This window comes from Lithobates pipiens, unplaced genomic scaffold (assembly GCF_037356315.1).
Source record: "Lithobates pipiens isolate NorthernLeopardFrog02 unplaced genomic scaffold, aLitPip1_a1.2 Scaffold_19, whole genome shotgun sequence".
Taxonomy (NCBI): Eukaryota; Metazoa; Chordata; class Amphibia; order Anura; family Ranidae; genus Lithobates; species Lithobates pipiens.
Window position 1 is genome coordinate 519,074,079 of NW_027507764.1, and position 23,486 is coordinate 519,097,564.

Genomic DNA, 23,486 nt, shown 5'->3' on the forward strand with positions numbered 1-23,486 from the left:
CCATATGCTTCAGAAAATTAATGTACCGCTTTTAAATCCATATCAATTCCACATCCTAATGTAAACCGTCTAAAATTTTAACATTTACTGATAGCAATTACTGATATTACATTATGATTATACCAGTGGAAATGGACCGCGTAATGGAATTGTCAAATTAATCATAATCTCAGAGTTAACTTAGCTGATAAATTTACGATTTACTCAACGATTTAAACTTAGATTTTTTCAAGCTAAGTCAATTTAATCTTAAATAATTTATACTATATTCTACTGTACTCTTAAATAATGTACTGTTTTTCTGTATTTTTGCCGTGCTCATATTTCGTGTTATGTTGCAACCATCTAATCTCGTTGCTATTCCGACATTCTGCCCTAATGAGGATATTACTTTGCAATTATCCCTTGATCCCTTTTGTGTATTCACTTTATCTCGACCTATATATACTGCCTCAATTTACTTATTATTATTATATTATAGAGATTACTATCTCTAAATCATTGTAAACGTAACCATAGTTATAATGTCTACAGCTAATTTTACGTTAAAGCAAAATTCACACAAAACCATCTTTTTAAAACCTTTTACAGCCGGCACATTAAGAATAATGCAACCATCTCTCTACCTCTATGCAATAGGATTCTCTTTCTGACTTTATTTTGTGTTTACTTCTTCTCCACATTAACTGTCACACTGATAACCATTTGTAACACATAACACGTAACACATTTTTTAACAGCAGCAAAATGCGATAAAAGCAGTGGGACGGTTTACTTGATTGAGAAGTGGTTGCAGTAGCAAAGGATAGCAATAAAGTTTGATTACATTAATAACACATAATGCAACTATTTTACATTCACATCAAGCATACATCCTATTGTAAACTGTCTATCACTATTAATGTTCAGGGTTACTGATATATTATGCGGATAACCAGTGGAAACGGAAAAAAGTCAGTGTAAGCCGTCTTCGTGCGTAACAAAATTAATGGAACGATTTACACGTTGGAATTTACAAGCTACGTCAATTTACTCTTAAATAATGTATACCCTTTAGCTGCTTAGCTCACACTTTGCTGTATGTAGCCGCGTTAACTGTATTAATGGTTACATGTAAGTAACCAATGGAGATGGACATTTCATGTCTATCTCACATCTCTAATGCAATTTGTCTCTTTGAAATTTCATACTTTTCCAGTTATTATACTTTCTCATCCTTAAAGACAAGTTGCTGATATTTTATGATTACAGCAATCATCTCATCTAATTGCTAGTCCGATATTCTGCCTTGGTATTACTTTGCAAGGCTCTATTGAACAATGTAAAGGTAAGCTAGATATTTTGTGTATTTCCACTTAAACTCGACCTGTATATACGGTCTCAATATTATCCTTTCTAATTTTGCTAAATTAGATTATAGGGTTTGCTATGTCTAAATCCAGGTAACCTACTCACCTTTATTACGTATACTGCTACTTTTAGGATAAAACAAAACCATATTTTGCTTCTTTACACGCTTCACATATTAAGAGCAATGCAATGCTACCGATGTGAAAAGTTTAATTGCTCTTCTTACATTTAGCTGGTATCTCTCTGCTATAGGAAACTGAATTTGTACTACAACGATAACTCATCTAATATCAGTCCACTCAGTGCTACCGGGATAACTTTTTCATTTAGAGTAATGAAATGATTTCTCAGTCATTTTGAAGGTACTGCAACAAACGCTTCCGATCTCTTTTCAAGTGCAATACTTTATAGTGCTCTGCAATATAAAGGAATATTTAGCTGCTTAGCTCAAACCTTGCTGTTACGTAGTCGTGTTAACTTTATTAATGGTTACCAATGGGGATTGACATTTCATCTCTAATTCACATTCACATTTCTAATGCAGTTTGTCTTTTTGCCTTGTCATCCTCCCCCAGTTATTTTCCTTTCTCATCCTTATGCTATATTTGGGGTGTATTCACTACATGATTAAAGACACGTAATGAACCCGATTGATAAAAACCTACACACGTCGTTGCTGTCATTTCGTGTATTTCCACTTAAACTCGACCTGCATATACTGTCTCAAGCTAAATCTGAGTTATTTTGCTATATTTATTATTAGAATAACCAGATTACGATCTCTAAATCCTGGAAAACCAACTCACACAAAACCATCTTATTTCTACCATACACGCAACAATAAATATTAAGATATTAACATTTAACCGGTATCTCTTTGCAATAGTAAACGGAATGGGTTGATCACTCAACTAATATCAGTCTTCTCAGTGCTACCGGAACAACTTTTACATTTAGAGTAATGCAACGATTTCTCAGTTTTATGAAGCTACTGCAACTTAACGCTTTGGATTTCTTTCCTGTTAAATTACGATCTGCAATATTAAACCATGTAAATTGTCCTATTGGTCTACTAACAATGCTATGTATAATAATACAAATCTTTCAAAAGCAATATCGTCTCACTACAATACTTACACTCTGCATAATAAATATGATTAATGCGACTAATGCTAATAATAAAGTCGTCTAAAACTCGGCTATAGATAGAGAATAAAACTATCTTACATCAAAATAAACCATGTACTGCCAAACCAATAACGGCCAATTACTTAACGTCTATCAGTCAATGACTTAACAAAATATGAAAAAAAAGCACTGTAACTCTTTACATGATTTAGTTGCATTAGCAAAAAATAAAGTCCTGTCTTCTGTACACGCTAGCCTTTCTGTATACATTAATCTTTCTGTGTACACCAGTCCCTCTATATAGACTAGCCTCTCTGTCTTCTGTATACACGTGCCCGTAACCTATATACACTAGCCTGCCTTCTTTTTACAATAGTCTCGGTGTCCCAGCCTCTCTGCCTCTAGCCTCACTGAATTCCCCAGACTCTCTTCTGTATACACAAGCCTATCTGTAAACAATAGCTTGTCATCTGTACACACTAGCCTCTCTGTATACACTAGCCAATCTTCTGTATACACTAGGCTCAGGGGAATAACATTAACATCTGTATTACCTTGTTTGACTTTTCTGATTTCTGTTTCTTTTCTAGGGTGTACCTCGCCGTATACCCAAGCCAATCTTATTACCCCAGCCTCATTCCAATTATAATAGCCTCACTGTATACCCCAGGCGGTCTTGTGTTGGGTTTTTTCAGTCTGCTCAGCCATCTTCTTGCAGGGGTTCTTCGGGTCAGCCCTTGCTCCCTTTTCCCCACGTATCCTCTCATTCACAAAAAGTTCATTCTCATGTCTGGGTTACCTTGGGCATCAGGCTCATCCTATCCACGGGACATTCATTTGGGTTTGCGTAGCTTGCAGGCTCTTAAGGGGTTCCTTCTCATCTTCAGGTCAAGAGTCGGTGGGTTCTACTCCTGTCGGAGGGGCACCACTTGACAGGACACGAGGCTGTCATGCTGGTGGCATCTCCCATTGGAGGAAGGGATGATGGCCCCAACCCCTTGGCAGCAGGTTCTTTCATGTACAGACCAGGGCGGCTCATCTTCCCTTCTGGAGTCTTGACCTTAGAGGGGGGAGATGCACTTTGGGGGGTCTGAGTGATACCTAGTGCACTGTACTGGAAGGGCTTGACATTCCCGCATATGTGTCCCCTCCCCCTGGTTGCGCCCCTCGTCACCCCCTCTGGCCCCCACCTACTGTTTGCCAACATTGCCTTCTGCAGCTTTCAGGGACACCCTGGATGACTTATTTATTGCACCTATTGGTACGAGACACTGCTTCCCTCCAGTTTGACTCTGGACCCCCCTGGAGGATTTACCCCTTACTGTTTGGGCGGTCCCAGCCTCCCTCTGGATGCTCTGGATGCTCTACACAGCCCCCGATGGCAATGCAGGAGAGATGCTAATTGGCGACCCCCAGGACTGCTGCTCGGGTGAAGTCTCCCGTTGGATGGAGGGATGGTGGCCCCAGCCCCTTGCTTGCCGGATTCTCCATGCACCGACCAGGGCTGCTCATCTTTCATCTTGATGTGGTGACCATGGAGGGGAGGAGTTGAAACTTATGGGGTCCGGGTGGTTGCTGGTGTGAGTGCGCATGTTTGTCCCCTTTCCCTTGCTGCCCCCCCTTCCCTCCCCCCTTCCCTCCCCCCTTCCCTCCCTTACCTCCTTCCCTTCCCTCCCCCCTTCCCACCCCCCTTTCACTCCCCCTTTCCCCCCTTACCCCCCTCTTTTCCCCCCTTTTCCCCCCTGGGGCGTGGACGGAGGAGAGGGGGTAAGGAGAGGACAATCTGCCAAAGGGAGAAATACATTTGTTCGGGGGCTGCATGTACTTTTGGGGTATGGGACGGGGGGTGGTGGATCCCATTCTGTTATGCCTTTTCTGTTGTGACGGGCTCACTCGTGCATGCCTATGTTTAGGGCGAGCTGAGGAGACCCCTCAGTGCTGACAGTTCTATGCTCTACCTCTGTTTTGATTATACTATTATTTTTTGGTTCTATGATGTTACTGATTGTCTTTTATTTGCATACCGGTATCAGACGTGACATTTACCACTGCCAGGACTGGGGGGACTGGGATCCGGGGGCTCCCTCTCCGACCTGTCTACCCACCAACCCAAGTAGGACGGCGCTTTAAATCCAGTGTACATCTGGTAAACGCGATAGCATAATTGTGCTGTTTTAGTATACAATTCCTGTACTGTTGAGTGCAGACAACCCTTAATTTCCCTCTCCCCCTGGGGTTGAGGTGCCCAGCCTCTTTTTCCCCTTACCTTTACTTCCATTTGCCCTTCCTTTCTCCCCCTTAGTTCCTGCCATCCATTACCTTCCCAATACCTACCTTGGTTCAACTTTCTTTGCTTTTCTCTGACCCTTCCCCTCCCCGAGGAGCGATGGCAGACTCAGTCAAGGTCACCTCTCTAAACGTTAAGGGGCTGAACTCCTCTGAAAAACAGTGGATCCTCCTGTGAGAACTGAAGACTTCCTGTTCTGATGTGGCCTTTATACAAGAAACACATTTTAAAAATAATAGCCTCCCCTTTCTACGGTCAAGATCCTTCGCTAAGGTCTACCACTCTACTAACCCCTCCTCTAAGACCAAGGGAATCTCCATTCTGATCTCTAGCAGGCTCCCATCGGTTCACCAGGATTCTCTGGTGGACCCTGGGGGCCGATATCTTTTTCTTAGGGGCCACATTGGACAGCTCCTTTTTACATTTGCCACTGTGTACGCTCCCAATGATCACCAAGACACATTCCTCAGAACTACCCTGCACAGATTATGTGACTTTCGGGAGGGCCAGTTGATATTAGGTTGGGACTTTAATGTCCCCTTTCGCCATCGGTTGACACTTCTGCCTCTTGCTCCTCGCTCCTCATTTCCTCTAGAAAGCGGATTACTAAGTGTTTACTGAATGACCAATTAGTTGATGTCTGGTGTCTGCAACACTCCGGATAAAGGGACTACTCTTTTTGCTCTTGACCTCACAAATCATACTTGAGGATAGACTTCTTCTTGATTCCACATGACCAACTGCACTTGGTGAGCTCTTCCTCCATCGGCCATATTACTTGGTCCGACCACGCTCCTGTAGCCCTTACCTACACCCTCTCTAGGAACCCCTCACCTAGGTCTCTATTCTGTCACCTTAATGAGAGCCTCCTCCAGATACCGGAAGTTTTAGCAGATGTGACCAGGGAATTGGACCTTTATTTCCAAGAAAACTAAACGCAGGACTGCGACCCGGGGATAATTTGGGAGGCTCACAAGTCAGTACTCCGCAGGGTACTTATCGGGCACGGGGCACGCATCAAACGAACACGGGATGGGGATTTTCCTGAGGATACCCTTAGAGCCCACATCTCGTTGATACCTAAGGAGGGCAAAGACCCGGGCCTATGTGGGAGCTACAGACCCATTTCCCTCCTAAATTCGGTCCTAAAACGATTCTCTAAAATCCTCACCACGTGATTGGCACAGCACTTGCAGTCCCTTATACATATTGACCAGTTAGGTTTTATTCCCACCAGGGAAGATAGGGACAACACCATTAAGGTGCTTACCCTGGTCCATAAAGCAAAGTCATCTGGGACCCCTTGTCTTTTCATGAGTACTGATGCCGAGAAGGCTTTTGATCGGGTCAAATGGACATTCATGATCTCGGTCCTTCGCCATATAGGTCTGAGTGAACGGATGCTGGCATGGATAAGTAAGAAATACTCACGCCCTTCAGCACAACTCAAAAGCGAATGGGGTGCTCTCATCTCCCCTTGACATCGGGAATGGGACCAGACAGGGTTGCCCCCTGTCGCCCCAATTATTCGCACTATCATTGGAACCCTTTCTCTCCACAATTCGACAAAACTCAGACATAACGGGACTCCAAATGGGTACTATTGACATCTGCCTACGTAGATGACATGCTGTTCTCGTTGACGAATCCCAGAGTTTCCTTGCCAAATCTCCTTCGGGAATTCCAGATATACGGGATACTTCTTGAAATCAGAGGCCATGGGGGTCGAAGTCCCCCCGCAAACGTTACTAGACTTGTAGTCCAATTTTCGATTTAAATGGACCCATACAGCCCTTAAGTACTTAGGTACTTACATTACACCGGACAACGTGCGTACGTTTATGTTGAACTTCCCCCCACCACTTGTCACTAAGATCCGCAGTTTGCTTCACGGGTGGCATTCTGGCCTCCATTCCTGGTTCAGGAGATGCAATCTCATTAAAATGAACATACTCCCTAAATTTACCTATCTTTTCCAAGCTCTCCCGATCCAGATTCCAGTCCCGTTTTTTTAAGCAAGCTCAATCCCTGCTCACTCAATTTAACTGGGCCCACAAAAATCCCAGACTTAAGTGGTCACAGCTGACATTGCCCAAACAACAGGGAGGGTTGGTTCTCCATGACTTGCGATGCTACTACCTGGCCTCCCAACTGGGGCGTGTATTGGACTGGAATGGAAACAAACTTTCTAAGCTCTGGGTGCATCTAGGACAATCTCACTCCCGAATTCCGCTAAGAAGCGTCATGTGGGGCTATAAGGATTTACCCACAGAATTGACATCACATCCCACTATAGGGGCTTCATTGAAAGTCAGTCACCTGATCGCTACCCAAAACACACTCACGTCTTTGACTTCCCCCCTATTCCCTATACATGGCCATCCGAACTTTGAACCGGGGACCCACTTAGAAATTCCAACCTAGACCATGTGTCTAAATTCGTCATTGATGGAAAATGGCTTTCTTTCTCAACCCTAACAGATCCGACAGGGCTTTTCCAACTGCCTTTTTGGAGAGCGGCGCAACAACATAATTTTTTCCATTCCATCCCCAATACTCAAACTTTCGCCCGCCCTCAGACGGAGTTTGAGACTCTATGCAGGAGCGAAGGCCCTTTGGTCCACATTCTCTCTCAAACAGATCACCCACACTTAACCTGTCTGTCCAACTGGGAAAAGTACCTTAATTGCTAATTTTCCCCAGCACAGAGACAATGCATTATCACTTTGGCTCTCAAAACCTCGCTGTGCACGAAGATACAGGAGACAAATTTTAAACTTCTCACCAGGTGGTATTTGACACCATCAAAGCTGCATAAATAATTCCCCTCTTCCTCGAACATATGCTGGAGGTGTGGAGAAGAAGAGGGCACGTTGCTCCACATTTTTTGGTCCTGCCCCAGCTTGGTGGACTTCTGGACAGAGATCCGATACATAACACAAAAATTCACAGACTTCTCCATCCCGGAAGAGGCTGCATTCTTTCTCTTGCACCATTCACAGATTCCCATTAAGAAGTACAAAAAAATCAATTTTACGGCATGTGATAAATGCGGCGAAATCCTGCATCCCTCTCTATTGGTAAAAATTTTCCCCCCCTTTCATTACTCACTGGCTTAGGAAAATAGAGGACATTAAAAAAAATGGAGGACTTGATCCTCACATCACAAGGTAAACAAGAATTTTTTAAACAAACCTGGGACATCTGGAATACCTTTATATTCTCGCTGGAAGGATGTCGCCTGCTATCACCTTAGTGCTCTGAGCTTTCCTTGACTGGGCCCTTGGACAGTGGCTGCCATTGTGTCTCGTCCCCTCTTCTCCTTTCCTGATCTTTCACCCCTTCTCTTTTCTGCCTTCCTCCCCTATCTCTCACCCCCTCCACCCACTCTCTCTTTTGGAAAAAGTGGAAAATTGGGAATGACGGCCCCACCCCCCCTCTGGATGGATTATGCCGGAGGGACCTGGGGTTTGTGTGACCCTGGATCTTGGTACAGTAGTTTATCCGTGCCTTGAATCATTATGATTGATGGAAGGCAGACTCACAGTTGCGAATATACCTGTATCAAGTATTGTTCAGCTGCTTTTTGCTCTGTATTTCTCTGTTGCATTATGTACTCGGGGGACCGTCTTCCCCTGTTTGGAGAAAAAATTATATTTGAAAAAAAAAAGAAGCATACGACACCTGGTATTCCCAGGCGGTCTCCCATCCAGGCATTAACCTGGCCCGACCCTGCTTAGCCTCCAAGATCAGACGAGATGGAACAGATTCAGGGTGATGTGGCTGTAGCCTATATCTTCAGGCACTCTCAACTCTCTTGACAAACGCCAAGATGGTCACCTTGGGAAAGAAACAAAAAAAAACAAGTCAACGCCAACAACATTAAAAGAAGTCTACAGCACCTAGTATTCCCAGGTGGTCTCCCATCCAGGTATTAACAAGGCCCGACCATGTTTAGTCTCTGAGATCAGATGAGATCTGGTGCTTTCAGGGTTATGTGGCCATAGGCAAGCTCTTCAGGCACTCTCAACCCTCTTGACAAACACCAATATGGTCACCTTGGTAAACAAACAAAACAAAAACAAGTCAACGCCAACAACATAAAAAGAAGCCTACAGCACCTAGTATTCCCAGGTTGTCTCCAATCCAGGTACTAGCAAGGCCCAACCCTGTTTAGCCTCTGAGATCAGAGGAGATCGGGCGCTTTCAGGGTTATGTGCCCATATGCAATCTCTTTGGGCACTCTCAATCCTCTTGACATTTGCCAAGATAGTCACCTTGAGAAACAAGCGAAAAAAAGACAGGTCAATGTCAACAACATAAAAAGAAGAATACGGCACCTGGTATTCCAAAGCCATCTCCCATCCAGGTACTAACTAGGCCCAACCCTTCTTAGCCTCAGAGATGAGAAGAGATAGGGCTTTTTCAGGGTGATGCTGCTGTAAGTGATCTCTTTGGGCACTCTCAACCCTCTTGACAAATGCCAAGATGGTCACCTTGGGAAACAAGCGGAAAAAAACAAACGAATCAACGCCAAGATGGTCACTTTGGGAAACAAGCGGAAAAAAACAAACAAATCAATGCCAACAACATAAAAAGAAGCCTACAATAACTGGTATTCCCAGGTGGTCTCCCATCCAGGTACTAACCAGGACTGACTCTTCTTAGCCTCCAAGATCCGACAAGATTGTGTGCTTTCAGTGTGATGTGGCCATAGGCAATCCCTTCAGGCACTCTCAACCCTCTTGACAAACACCAAGATGGTCACCTTGGGAATCAAGCAACAACTTAAAAAAAAAGCCTTGGGAAACAAGCTAAAAAAAACAGGTCAACGCCAACAACATAAAAAGAATCCTACGACACCTGGTATTCCCAGGCGGTCTCCCATCCACGTACTAACAAGGCCCGACTCTTCTTAGCCTCCAACATCAAGGGTGATGTGCCCGTAGGCAATCCCTTCAGGCACTTTCAACCCTCTTGACAAACGCCAAGATGGTCACCTTGGGAATCAAGCAACAACTTAAAAAAAAAGCCTATGGCATTGAGAAATCCCAGGCGGTCCCCCATCCAGGTACTAACCAGGTCCCAACCCTGCTTATCCTCTGAGATCAAATGAGATTGGGCTCTTTCATGGTGATGCAGCCATGGTAGATTTTTTTCAGGCACGCTCAACCCTCTTCACAAACGCCAAGATGGTCACCTTGGGAAGCAAACAAAAAATCAAGTCAATGCCAACAACATAAAAAGAAGCCTACAGCACCTAGTATTCCCAGGCGGTCTCCCATCCAGGTATTAACAAGGCACGACCCTTTCTAACCTCTGAGATCAGAGGAGATTGGGTGCTTTCAGGGTGATGTGCCCATAGGCAATCTCTTTGGGCATCCCTCTTGAAAAATGCCAAGATAGTCACCCTGGGAAACAAGCGAAAAAAAACAGGTCAACGCCAACAACATGAAAAGAAGAATACGGCACCTGGTATTCCAAGGCCGTCTCCCATTCAAGTACTAACTAGGCCCAACCCTTCTTAGCCTCCGAGATCAGAAGAGATAGGGTGCTTTCAGGGTGATGCTGCTGTAAGCGATCTCTTTGTGCACTCTCAACCCTCTTGACAAATGGCAAGATGGTCACCTTGGGAAAAAAGGGAAAAAAAACAGGTCAACGTCGACAACATAATGAGAAGCCTACGGCACCTGGTATTCCCAGGCTGTCTCCCGTCCAGGTACTAACCAGGCCCATCGCTGCTTAGCCTCCAAGATCAGATGAGATTGGGCTCTCTCAGGGTGATTTGGCCGTAGGCACTCTCTTTGGGCACTCTGAAGCCTCTTGACAAAGGCCAAGATGCTCACCTTGGGAAAAAAGCCAGGCAGTCTCCCATCCAGGTACTAACCAGGCCTGACACTGCTTAGCCTCTGAAATCAGACGAGATCGGGTGCTTTCAGGGTGATGTGGCCATAAGCATTCTCCTCACGACACGCCCAACCCTCTTGACAAACGCCAAGATGGTCGCCTTCAGAAACAAGCGAAAAAAAACAGGTCAAAGCCAACATCATAAAAAGAAGCCTATGGCACCTGGTATTCCCAGGCGGTCTCCCATCCAGGTACTAACCAGGCCTGACACTGTTTAGCCTCAGAGATCAGACGAGATTGGGTGCTTTCAGGGTGATGGGGCCATAGGTGATCTCTTCGGGCACTCTCAACCCTCTTGACAAATGCCAAGATGGTCACCTTGAGAAACAAGTGAAAAAAAAAATAACAGGTCAAGGCCAATAACATAAAAAGAAGCCTACGGCACCTGTTATTCCCAGACGTTCTCCTATCCTGGTATTAACCAGGCCCGACACTGCTTAGCCTCCGAGATCAGACAAGATCAGGTGCTTTCAGGGTGATAGGGCCGTAGGTGATCTCTTTGGGCACTCTCGACCCTCTTGTTAAACGCCAAGATGGTCACCTTGGGAAACAAGCGAAAATAAACAGGTCAACGCCAACAGCATAAAAAGAAGCCTACGGCACCTGGTATTCCCAGTCGGTCTCCCATCCAGTTACTAATCAGGCCTGACAATGCTTAGCCTCCGAGATCAGACAAGATCGGGCACTTTCAGGGTGATTTGGCCGTAGGCACTTTCTTTGGGCACTCTCACCCTCTTGACAAACGCCAAGATGGTCATCTTGGGAAACAAGCGAAAAAAAAAACGGTCAACGCCAACAACATAAAAAATAGGATTTTTATATACAGCTTACCTGTAAAATCCTTTTCTTGAGAGTACATCACGGGACACAGGAGCTTCATTACATAGTGGGTTATATAGGCACCTCTGGTGATTGGACACTGGTTAACCCCCAATTAAGGAGAATTCCTCCCCTATATAACCCCTCCCATATGGGAGGCACCTCAGTTTTGTAGCAAAGCAATAGGAAACCACGTAAAACCCAAGAGGGGTGGGAGCCCTGTGTCCCGTGATGTACTCTCAAGAAAAGGATTTTACAGGTAAGCTGTATATAAAAATCCTATTTTCTTGATCATACATCACGGGACACAGGAGCTTCATTACATAGTGGGATGTCCCAAAGCAATGCTCAGATTGAGGGGAGGGAGACACAGATCATAATATATAGACCGTCAAGGACCGGAGGACCTAAACTGCAGCCTGCAGTACACTGCGCCCAAAGGCGATATCCTCTTGCCCTCTGACATCCACCTGATAGAATCTGGTGAATGTGTGGACTGATGACCAAGTTGCAGCCTTACAGATTTGAGCCAGGGAGACTTGGTGATGCACTGCCCAAGAAGCACTTACAGCCCTAGTTGAGTGCGCTTTCACTTGAAACTCTTTCCTCTAACACTATAGGCCTGAGAAATAATCTGTCTAATCCACCTTGAGAGAGTGGATTTTGATGCCGCCTGACCCTTCCTAGGGCCTTCCGGCAAAATAAATAAGCAATTAGTTTTCCTTATCTGTGCAGTTGCCTGAAGATAGATACTGATTGCCCTTACCACATGCAAAGTGTGCAAAGATTCTTCTTCTGCGGACTGTGGGTCCGGAAAAAAGGATGGTAGGCTTACATCTTGATTCAAATGGAATCCTGAAACCACCTTAGGCAGAAAGGACCTGTTGGGACGCATTACCACCCGGTCCTTATGAATAATTAGATACGGTTCTTTACTGGAGAGAGCTGCTAGTTCTGACACTCTTCTAGCCGTGGATATGGCTACCAAGAAAACCAATTTTTTAGTCAAAAGAACTAACGAAGCCTGATGCAAAGGTTCAAAAGGTTGCCCCTGCAAAGCTGAGAGAACCAAATTCAGATCCCATGGGCATACCGGAGGTTTGACTGGCGGCCTTATCCACATAGCCCCCTGGATGAAAGCCCGCACCAGGGAATGCGATGCAAGTGGTTTCTGAAAAAACACTGACAAGGCCGAAATATGCACCTTGATAGTGCTTACGGCCAAATTCATTTCTAGGCCTGACTGGAGGAAGGCCAAGATCCTGCTAATCACATTCTTTCTAGGGTGACATTCCCTGAGTTCATAACAGGAAACATATGCCCTCCAGATTTTATAGTAAATAAGCCTGGAGGCCGGATTTCTGGCATTAACCAGAGTAGAAAGGACTGGCCCCGAAAGCCCACGGTCTCTCAGAATGTGGGTCTCAGCAGCCAAACCGTCAAATTCAGACTGTGTAAAGCAGGACCCTGTGAGAGCAGATCTGGCCGGAGAGGGAGGATCCACGGCCTGCCTACTGCCAACTTCATGATCTCTGCGTACCACGGTCGCCTGGGCCAAGCCGGGGCTACCAAAAGAACCGACTTTGTTTCCCTCTTGACTCTTCCCAGGAACCCTGACAGAAGCAGGCACGGGGGGAAGGCATAAATCAAATTGTACTGATCCCAGGGAACTGTCAGAGCATCCGACCCCTGAGCGAGTGTATCTCTTGTCCTTGACACAAATTTGTCCAGTTTTCTGTTGAACCTGGACGCAAACAGATCTACGTCTGGAGTACCCCACCTGCGACATATGTTCCAAAACACGTCGGGGTGCAGAGCCCATTCTTCTGGGCACAACTGCTGGTGGCGCAGAAAATCCACCTGCCAATTTTCCACTCCTGGAATGAAGACTGCAGAAAGGCATGGAACATGCCTTTCTGCCCAGACAAGTATGCGATTCACCTCTTTTTGCGCAACCAGACTCCTGATACCGCCCTGGTGATTGATATAGGCCACTGCTGTGGCATTGTCAGACTGAACCCAAACAGGGAGACCCTGTAGTCTGAAAGACCAGTTTATGAGATCCATATAAACTGCCCGGATCTCCAAGACATTTATGGGCAATAGCTTCTCGATCGCAGACCATTTCCCCTGCAAGCACGTCTCCTCCAACACTGCTCCCCAGCCTATCAGGCTGGCATCTGTCATAATAATCTTCCATGGAAGAGGAAGAAAAGTTTTTCTTTCAGCAAATTCTCGGTTTGTAACCACCAGACGAGGCTCTTGCGTGTCCCTGGGGATAGACGCATAGGAAGATCCAAGGACTGGGGCTTCCTGTTCCAAGCCGCAAGGATGCATCTTTGCAGAGGCCTTGAGTGGAACTGGGCGAATGGAACGGCCTCGAAGGAGGTGACCATTTCCCCTAACAGTCTCATGCACAACCGAATGGGGGAAAATCTTCTGCCCAGAATTAGGCGCACCAGATCCCCAATGGCCAAGGCTTTTGGCCTTGGTAGAAACACCTTGCCCTGAGCAGTGTCGATAACCATACCCAGGTATTCCAACCTGGCTGTAGGGACGACTTTTCTAGGTTTATAATCCAACCTAGGCGTTCCAGGTGTTCTAGCGTTCTGGTAACACTGTGGTTCAGGAGCGCTACTGTTTTCTCTATGAGAAGCAAATCGTCTAGATAAGCCATGATGGCTATACCCTGAGCTCTTAGGTTTGCCAAGAGAGGGTCCAGAATCTTTGTGAAGACTCGAGGGGCCGTAGCTAGCCCTAACAGCAAAGCCACAAATTGAAAATGGTGCTGCTCTACCGCAAACCTTAGATACTTTTGGTGTGCGGGAAAAATTGGCACATGGAGATATGCATCCTTGATGTCTATTGATGCCATAAACTCTCCCCCTTGCAGGGAGGAGACCACAGTGCGAATTGACTGTATTCGGAAGGACCGGATGCGTAAAAATCGGTTCAGATCCTTCAGATCCAGGATAGGTCTGACACTTCCATTTGGCTTTGGAACGGTGAAGAGATTCGAGTAAAACCCTGAACCCTGTTCTTTTGGGTCCACTTCTACTATCACCCCCTTGGATAGTAAGTGATCTAAGGCCAGAAATAGTGGTCTTTGCTTTACTGGGTCCCTGGGGATCCTTGACCTTAGAAAGCGAGAAGGTGGAATCTCCTGAGAAATCCAGCTTGTAGCCCAGGGATACCGAAGAGACCACCCACTCGTCCCGGATCTCTTCCCGCCAGGCTTCTGCAAACTGCAGGAGCCTTCCCCCCACTTGGCCGAGCGGGGGCGCCCCTTCACAAGGAATCTTTCGGGCTCTGCTTGGCAGGCTTTCGCCCCCAGGATTTCTTCTGCCCCTTGAGAAGGCCGTCGCCACTGCTTAGAGCTTGATGCTCCGGGAGAGAGAGAACGCCTAAATGATGGACGTTTGCTCCTTTTGACTGGAAGGAGAGTAGATTTACCCCCTGAAATTTTTTGTACGAATTTGTCTAATTCTTCTTCAAACAAACGTTCCCCTTTAAACCGGAACCCAATCAAATGCTTCTTGCATGATAGCTCAGCTGCCCAAATCTTTAGCCATAGGGCCCTTCGCATGTGTACCAACAGGAGAGACAAACGAGATGCTTGTTGGACAGAATCCAAAATCGCATCAATCATGAAACACAGAATTTGAGGTATTTCTGCATAATTCTCCACTTCCTCACTGGGAAGGAGGCCAAGCATCTGCTTAACCTGTTCCTTGAGGAACTGACACAACCCCACAACTGCGACTGTAGCTTGCACTACAGCGCCAGTCATGGAAAAGGAGGCTTTTATTAATGTTTCTAGCTTCTTATCAGTTGGATCTTTAAATACCTGAGCATTATCCAAAGTACAGGTCAGGTTTCTATTCACGCAAAAAACAGCCGCATCGACAGATGGGACCCCCCATATCTTGGTGAAACTTTCCTCCAGAGGATAAAGCATAGAAAACCTTTTAGGAGGAGAAAACAATTTATCGGGATGTCCCCAATCCTCATACAACAATTTATCCATTAAGGGATGAATTGGAAAGGAAAAGGCCGGTTGTGGGATTTTCCTGACTCCCAGGGAAGAAACAGAGGACGTAGCGATCTCAGCAGCAGGCATTCTGAATGTGGTACGCACCAATTCAGTATAATACTGCACCTGTTTTCTGAGCGCCTGCGAGGTGGGGACTCTCTCCTTTTCCTCTGATTCATCCGACTGCTCAAGCTCCCTGTCCCAAGATAGGGATCTCTCCTCATTGTCAGAAGTGTCATCTGAAAGAGGAATCTCAGCAGATTCTACCCCTTTTCCTGCTATCTTTCAGGGAAGCTGAAATAAAATTCATGATTCTCCCTTCAAAACCCTCCAATGTAGCTCTAAGGGAGTCCTCAGTGAAGTATACCGGGGCTGAAATATTAGGAGAGGCTGCAAATCCTGACAGGGGCACTGACTCATCCTGTGAGGCTGACTCCAGTCTTGCAGGGGGGGGTGGTAACCTACAGGCGTTTTTAGAACACCTAGAACTAGGCGGTGACTTACCAGTGCCCTTGTTATCACCCCCTGAGACCCTCTTACGAGGAGACATAGTCCTAAGCTACAAAGCAGAGGTACTAGTACAAAGTGCAATCACTGTTGTGCTTAAAGTCTCACAATAAATATATATGCTTAAACTGCACAACCTGATGCTGAGTAGGTGTCTTAGGTTTGCCTGGATCCAAACCCGTGGGATGCTTACTGCCCACAGCTCCTGTGTCTCCACTTACCTGCACCTGCACCTACACCTGTGCGCCTGCACAGTACAGCGCTGTGCACACCGAACGACACGGCTCGGAAACACACTCCTCCATTAGCATGGGAGCAAGCTCGGCGCACATGCACGCATGTGCGCGTGTGCACGAGGACCGCCGGTATCCAGGGGGGAAGGGAATTGCCATCGGAGCTGCCTGGGACCCCCAGACTATGTGGGACCCCTGTATTACCTTCATTGTGGCAGAGATTGCAGTGGAGACGTGAGTCATCTGGAAGAACCAGGCTTCACTGAGCGTGTGTATCTGAAAGGCATGTAAGTATGCATCAGGCCACTCTTACTCCCTCTAGTGGTGGAAACCAGGTAAGACATACAACTACTCAATGAAGAAATCCATAATATAATTTATACAGGATTAACTTCCCTTACCTGTCCTCGCCGCAGGAATTGCTGAAAACAGACAGATTCCAGCCTTCACCTATCACGGCGGGCAGAATTGTGCCAACTTCAGTTTTTTTGGGGTTCCTTCTCAGAAGAACCTCCTACCTGGACCTTGTAATAGACTCTGCCAGAAACTTTCGTGCCACTATGTAAATAGTACAGTAAGTCTGGTTTTCCCAGAGACCAGTCTTCCAATAGGAGAGGACTTACAGTCAAAACCTTGTTTCTTCAGATGACGGGGCCTGGGTATCATATCATCTTGGGAGTCAAAATATTTTCTTCATAGCACATGTTTTACGTGACCAACCACCATAGATACAGGCGAAAAAATGGAGGTGCCTCCCATATGGGAGGGGTTATATAGGGAAGGAAGGAATTTTCCTTAATTGGGGGTTAATCAGTGTCCAATCACCAGAGGTGCCTATATAACCCACTATGTAATGATCCTGTGTCCCGTGATGTATGATCAAGAAATAAGCATAAGGCACCTGGTATTTCCCAGTCGGTCTTCCATCCAGTTACTAATCAGGCCCGACAATCCTTAGCCTCCGAGATCAGACAAGATCGGGCACTTTCAAGGTGATGGGGCCATAGGCGATCTCTTTGGGCACTCTCAACCATCTTGACAAACGCCAACATGGTCATCTTGGGAAACAAGCGAAAAAATACAAGTCATTGCCAACATTGGAGGCTAAGCAGGGTTGGGCAATCAGTTTCCTTGCCTGAAATAGGCATCTCAGAACTGCCATCTGGCTGCTTCCCGGGTTTCCAACTCCTTCAACTAATCCCAGGAGACAATACTTCGCCTCCATCCTGGTGGAGGTTCCAAACACCCGATCAATGGTTCCTGTCACCTCCGTCCAGTAGCAGATCAACTTCGGGCATCTCCAAACCATGTGCATCATGTCTCCCCCCATGTTCCCGCACCGGGGGCAACTTGCGTCCGGCCGTTCGGCCAAATTGAAAAAGTTTACGAGGAGCATAATAAGTTCTATATAATAAGAACAGATGTGACATCCTCTGAGAGGAGAGCCACAATTGACCACAGGCAGTATTCCTGTGGCCAATTATATCTCAAGGGGGTTTAGTACACACCCCACACTATATAAGGCCGCCAGCGCGGTGGCCTTGTATAGTGTGTTGCGGTGGTCAGGAAAAGAGGACAATAGGCATGAACAGTGTCTTTACTGCTTGGGAACCTAGCACTGTTACAGTGGGTGTTATGTGCCTCCTGCACAGTACACACCTGAAGCTACCCTTTATTACTGGTGTTCAATTTCTGCAATACAGGCATCTGCAGTGCAGAAGTTAGAGTGGGTGTTGTGTGCCTCCTGCACAGTATACACCTGAAGATACCCCTTTATTGCTGGTGTTCTGGTTCTGTAATGCAGGAACCTAGCACTGTTACAGTGGGTGTTGTGTGCCTCCCATGCTTGTCCTTATTTTCGGCAGCTGGACGTGTTGAGCCACATCATGCTGAACACTTGGTCGGATGTGAAAGACCAAGCCCTCCTAATGCTCCTCATCCTCTCTCACCCAGGCTCAGGGTACTAGCCTGTGTTCTGTATACACTAGGCTTTCTTCTGTATACCCTATCCTCTCTTTATACTCTAGCCTGTCGTTTATGTACACTAGAATCTTTGTTTACCTCATAAATGGCAGTGTATATAGAAGGTAGGCTAGAGAATAAAGAAGACAGGCTAGTGTATACAGGACACATGCTAATGTATACAGAAAACAGGCTTGGTTATAGAGAGAGACTGAGACTATTATATTCAGAAGAAAGCTAGTGTATATAGAGAGGCAGGCTGCGGTATACAGAGAGGCTAGTGAATACAGATAGGGTGATGTATACAGAAATGCTAGTGTATACAGAGAGGCTAGAGTATACAGTTATTCTGGGGTATACAGAGAGGCTAGTTTAAAGAGAGGCTTTCATTACACTACACTAGGCTTTCTTCTGTTATACCCTATCCTCTCTTTATACTCTAGCCTGTCGTTTATGTACACTAGACTCTTTGTTTACCTCATAAATGGCAGTGTATATAGAAGGAAGGCAAGTTTATACAGAGAGGCTAAGGTATACAGAAGCTAGGCTAGAGAATAAAGAAGACAGGCTAATATATACAGGACACATGCTAATGTATACAGAAAACAGGCTTGGTTATAGAGAGAGACTGAGACTATTATATTCAGAAGAAAAGCTAGTGTATATAGAGAGGCAAGTGAATACAGATAGGGTGATGTATACAGAAATGCTAGTGTATACAGAGAGGCTAGAGTATACAGTTATTCTGGGGTATACAGAGAGGCTAGTTTAAAGAGAGGCTAGTGTATACAGAATAAAGACTCGTGTATGCAGATAGGCTTGAGTATACAGAGATGCTAGAGTAAACAGTGAGGATGGGGTACACAGAGAGGCTAGTTTAAAGAGAGGCTAGTATATACAAAAATGTTAGTGTATATAGAGAGGTTAGTGTATAGAGAGAGTCGAGTGTATACAGATAGGACAGTGCATATAAAGAGACTAGTGTATACAGAAGACAGGCTTGGGTATACATCCAAGCTGACAGTGTATACAGAAGACTGGGTAGTGTATACAGAGAGTCTAGTGGGTACAGAAGACAGGCTGGTGTATTCTAGCTAGTTTTTACAGTCTAGTGTATACAGAAGACAGGCTGTGGTATACAGAGGGTTTAGTGTATTCAGAGAGTCTAGTGTATACAGTCGGAGAGTGTATACATAATACTGGCTAGTTCACACAGTGTTTACAGAGATGCAAGGGTTTACAGAGAAGCTAGTGTATATAGAAGACTACAGCATACAGAAGAAAGGCTAGTGAATACAGAATACAGACTCGTGTATGCAGATAGGCTTGAGTATACAGAGATGCTAGAGTAAACAGTGAGGCTGGGGTACACAGAGAGGCTAGTTTAAAGAGAGGCTAGTTTAAAGAGAGGCTAGTATATACAAAGATATTAGTGTATATAGAGAGGTTAGTGTATAGAGAGAGTCGAGTGTATACAGAAAGGACAGTGCATATAGAGAAACTAGTGTATACAGAAGACAGGCTTGGGTATACATCAAAGCTGACAGTGTATACAGAAGACTGGGTAGTGTATACAGAGAGTCTAGTGGGTACAGAAGACAGGCTGGTGTATTCTAGCTAATTTTTACAGTCTAGTGTATACAGAAGACAGGCTGTGGTATACAGAGGGTTTAGTGTATTCAGAGAGTCTGGTGTATACAGTCGGCGAGTGTAGACATAAGACTGGCTAGTTTACACAGTGTTTACAGAGATGCAAGGGTGTACAGAGAAGCTAGTGTATATAGAAGACTACAGCATACAGAAGAAAGGCTAGTGAATGCAGAATAAAGGCTGGCTTCTACGGAGAGGCTAGTGTATGCAGAACACTATCTAGGGTATAAAGAGAGGCTAGATTATACAGAGAGGCTAGTGCATACAGTGAAGCTATTTTATATAGAAGCCTGGTTAGTGTATACAGAGAAGCTAGTGTGTACAGAAGAAAGGCTAGACAGGCTATAAAGAGAGACAAGTGTTTACAGAGGACAGTTTGGGGTATAGAGAGATGCTAGTTTATACAGAGAGGGCATACAGAAGACAGAAGACGGGCTAGTGTATTCAGAACATAGGCTAGGTATTCAGAGAGTCTAGTGTATACAGTCGGCGAGTGTATACATAAGACTGGCTAGTTTACACAGTGTTTACAGAGATGCAAGGGTGTACAGAGAAGCTGGTATATATAGAAGACTACAGCATACAGAAGAAAGGCTAGTGAATGCAGCATAAAGGCTGGCTTCTACGGAGAGGCTAGTGTATGCAGAACACTATCTAGGGTATAAAGAGAGGCTAGATTATACAGAGAGGCTAGTGCATACAGTGAAGCTATTTTATATAGAAGCCTGGTTAGTGTATACAGAGAAGCTAGTGTGTACAGAAGAAAGGCTAGACAGGCTATAAAGAGAAACAAGTGTTTACAGAGGACAGTTTGGGGTATAGAGAGATGCTAGTTTATACAGAGAGACTAATGTATACAGAAGACAGGCTAGGGCATACAGAAGACGGGCTAGTGTATTCAGAAAATTGGCTAGTGTATACCGAAGACAGGCTATTGTATGCAGAAGACCGGCTAGTGTATACAGAGAAACTAGTGTATAACAGAGAGCGTAGTGTATATAGAAGACAGGCCAGGGTATAAAGAAGACAGAGTAATGTATACAGAAAACATGCTCGTGTATATAGAGAGGCTAGTGAATTTAGAGAGTAGGCTAAGTGATAACAGAAGAGAATTTTGGATATACAGAGACGTTTCATCATTTCATCTAGCCTTTTAATCATCCACATCAAGCATGCAATAAAACAATAACAGCCAATAACCTAACAAATGACTTATTGGTCAATGACTTAACAAAATAAACTTTGCACTCTTTTGCTCTATTTTGCATATTTGTAATTCTCCACATCAACTGTCACATTGATATCACCACTGACGACACACCATCCTGACTGATTTTTCTTTATTTATTATTAGAAATAGAGAGTACTATCTCAAAACCAGTTAAATCTATTTACTTCGATGAGGTCTACCGCTAATTGTACGGTATTGCAAAATGTTCACAAAACCATCCATTTGCTATCAGACATGCTGCACATACTAAGAGTAATGTAACTATCGCTCGCTAACGATGTAAACAGTTTTATTGCTTTTCTGACATTAACCGAGTATCTCTGACATTAACTGAGTATCTCTCTGCACTAGGATCTTAATAATAATAATAATAATAGGATTGTGTAAGGCAAAGATCAACTAGTCTAATATAAGCTTTCTCAGTGGTACCGGCATATCCTTTAAATTTAGACTATCAAGCTAAGCTTTCAATCTCTTTCCGTTGAACAGCGATACTTCCTCCCTGCAATATTAAGCCATTTAAATGTCCTATTGGTCGTCTATATTATACAACTCTCTGAAAAGCATATATGTAGAGAATAAAACTAGTCTTACATCTTAATAAAACTGTTTTATTGCTCAACCCGTATGAAGCTGTCATGACATAAGCAAATAAGTCACAGTTAAAACACAGTGACAAAACATATCTTTTTAACGCAGCAAAATGTGAGAAGATTTACTCAACGATTTAAACTTAGATTTTTTCAAGCTAAATCAATTTAATCTTAAATAATTTATACTATATTCTACGGTACTATTAAATTATGTACTGTTTTTCTGTATTTTAGCCGTACTCATATTTCGTGTTATGTTGCAACCATCTAATCTCATTGCTATTCCGACATTCTGCCTTAATGAGGATATTACTTTGCAACTATCCCTTGAACCCTTTTGTGTATTCACTTTATCTCGACCTATATATACTGCCTCAATATACTTATTATTATTATATTATAGAGATTACTATCTCTAAATCATTGTAAACGTAACCATAGTTATAATGTACAAGTAATTTTACGTTAAAGCAAACTTCACACAAAACCATCTTTTTAAAACCTTTTACATATTGCACATTAAGAGTAATGCAACCATTTCTCTACCTCTATGCAATAGGATTCTCTTTCTGACTCTATTTTGTGTATTACGTCTTCTCCACATTAACTGTCACACTGATAACCATTTGTAACAGATAACACTGGCAACCCATTTTTTAACAGCAGCAAAATGTGAGAAAAGCAGTGGGACGGTTTACTTGACTGAGAAGTGGTTGCAGTACCAAAGGATAGCAATAAAGTTTGATTACATTAATAACACATAATGCAACTATTTTACATTCACATCAAGCATACATCCTAATGTAAACTGTCTATCACTATTAATGTTCAGGGTTACTGATACATTATGCGGATAACCAGTGGAAACGGAAAACAGTCACTGTAAGCCGTCTTCGTGCGTAACAAAATTAATGGAACGATTTACACGTTGGAATTTACAAGCTACGTCAATTTACTCTTAAATAATGTATACTCTTTAGCTGCTTAGCTCACACTTTGCTGTATGTAGCCGCGTTAACTGTATTAATGGTTACATGTAAGTAACCAATGGGTATTGACATTTCATGTCTATCTCACATCTCTAATGCAATTTGTCTCTTTGAGACACGTTGCTGATATTTGCTGATATTTCATGATTACAGCAATCATCTCATCTAATTGCTATTCCAACATTTTGCCTTGGTATTACTTTGCAACGCTCTATTGAACAATGTAAAGGTAAGCTAGATATTTTGTGTATTTCCAGTTAAACTCGACCTGTAAATACTGTCTTAATATTATCCTTTCTAATTTTGCTAAATTAGATTATAGAGTTTGCTATGTCTAAATCCAGGTTACCTACTCACCTTTATTTCGTATACTGCTAATTTTAGGATAAAACAAAACCATCTTTTGCTTCTTTACACGCTGCACATATTAAGAGTAATACAATGCTATTTCCTCGCCCTTAATGTTGAGCCCCTATTTGATACTCTAAAATCCAAAACGCAGGTGTGGTCCCGTCTTCCCCTGGGGGTGATGGGCCGAATAAATTTAGTTAAGATGATACTTCTCCCCAAGCTTTTATACGTTTTCTGGCAGGCACCACTGCGCATCCCTCCACGTATATTTAAATCTCTAGAATCGATCCTCAACACGTTCGTCTGGGGCTCGTCCCGACACAAACTGCCATGGCGGGTTTTGAAATGCCCCCCAGACTCTGGCGGGACTGCCCTTCCGGACCTGTTCCTTTATTACCTTGCATCACAGCTCTCCCACTTTTTTCACTTTCATCACACTGACAGGC

The 23,486-nt window shown here is 44.3% G+C and overlaps 6 pseudogenes; all 6 read right to left on the reverse strand.

The window, feature by feature from the left end:
* Positions 1-8,655: 8,655 nt before the first annotated feature.
* LOC143998928 (5S ribosomal RNA) lies at positions 8,656-8,774 on the reverse strand (annotated as a pseudogene).
* Positions 8,775-8,874: 100 nt separating this feature from the next.
* LOC143998946 (5S ribosomal RNA) lies at positions 8,875-8,993 on the reverse strand (annotated as a pseudogene).
* A 1,450-nt stretch (positions 8,994-10,443) lies between these two features.
* Positions 10,444-10,562, reverse strand: LOC143999992 (5S ribosomal RNA; annotated as a pseudogene).
* Positions 10,563-10,822: 260 nt separating this feature from the next.
* LOC143998476 (5S ribosomal RNA) lies at positions 10,823-10,941 on the reverse strand (annotated as a pseudogene).
* Positions 10,942-11,045: 104 nt separating this feature from the next.
* LOC143998733 (5S ribosomal RNA) lies at positions 11,046-11,164 on the reverse strand (annotated as a pseudogene).
* A 99-nt stretch (positions 11,165-11,263) lies between these two features.
* Positions 11,264-11,382, reverse strand: LOC143998524 (5S ribosomal RNA; annotated as a pseudogene).
* Between the last annotated feature and the right edge of the window lie 12,104 nt (positions 11,383-23,486).